Source organism: Tenrec ecaudatus, chromosome 1 (genome assembly GCF_050624435.1).
Source record: "Tenrec ecaudatus isolate mTenEca1 chromosome 1, mTenEca1.hap1, whole genome shotgun sequence".
Taxonomy (NCBI): Eukaryota; Metazoa; Chordata; class Mammalia; order Afrosoricida; family Tenrecidae; genus Tenrec; species Tenrec ecaudatus.
The window spans coordinates 307,766,381-307,767,628 of NC_134530.1; positions in this window are offsets into that span (position 1 = coordinate 307,766,381).

The window sequence follows — 1,248 nt, forward strand, 5'->3', positions numbered from 1 at the left end:
TTTTGATCAAACAATTGCGGGGATACAAATTGCAAATTCAATCATGGCCATGGCGATAGGAGAGAACCACAGTTCCATTTCTCCAGGTGTAAGGATCATTTATACGTTGGAAGGAGAGAAGAGTTCCTGGGTGAAGTTGATGGTTCAAACCAGGCCAGAGGCACCTTGAAATACCAACGCGGTGGTCCGCTGCTGAAAGGTCACAGCTGTGAAAACTCCATGGAGCGTTTCTGACATGCGCAGAGTAATCCCAAGTCAGCATGAACTCCGACACAACCAAGATCAAAAACATAGATGGGTTGCATGAATGTCACATAGGGAGAAGTAGATAGAAAGCATGTAAACCACCTCAAAAAACCTGACGACATCACTCTGTGTTTTACCCTTTAAACCTCTTACCAACGCTATGAACATTTGACTTATGAGTCCTATTTACTGCTTTAAAGGGAATCCTGGTGGCAAATGCTTAAATCATTTAAAATATTAAAATTGAACAAGAGACTTAATATTCTGTCATCTAAAAAATAGTTTACTCAAAGGGATGTATGCATAACAGCAGGTCAAGAATGGAGACAAACGACTTTCTTAAGAAATCATGACAGAAAAATAGAAATGGGGAACAAAAATCAAGACAGAAGCTAGGGAGTATCTTGAATTTGACTCGATTGAGCCTGAGGGTACATTGGGTCGTCTGTCCAGTAGTGTGAGAATTGAGAACTCACATAGGAGGACTAGAAAATAGATAGTATTTCTTCCTTACAGAATTCAGAGTGAAAACTACAATCTTCCTTTCCGGGGGCCCAGAGTATTGCATCCAGGTGCAAGACAAGGACAAGGTGGAATTTTGTAGGACAGCACGTCCATATGAACGGCAAGTAGATCTCAACTTTCCCGGGCACTGAATTTTTATTGGTTGATTGAAAAAATGTCGCCAACGTATTAGTGCCAGAAAACGCAGGATTTTTATCATGGGGGATCAAATGGGACTTGGTCAGGAGTGGCAAGAAGCAATTGTGGCTGCTAAGAGACCCGAGTACAAAATACCAAAGGGTTTTTATCACAAGGTACCACAGGGACAGGACTTGGGGTCATATTAAAGCACAACTGTTGAGAGACCACGTGGCATCAAATTAACAAAAGCTCTGAAATTCAATCACTGAGGTTGAGTATTTCAACTGTTTCATAACTGTCACTAGAAACAACCATTTGGGGAAAATATGAATGGAACATTAGATTCTTTGAATGGAA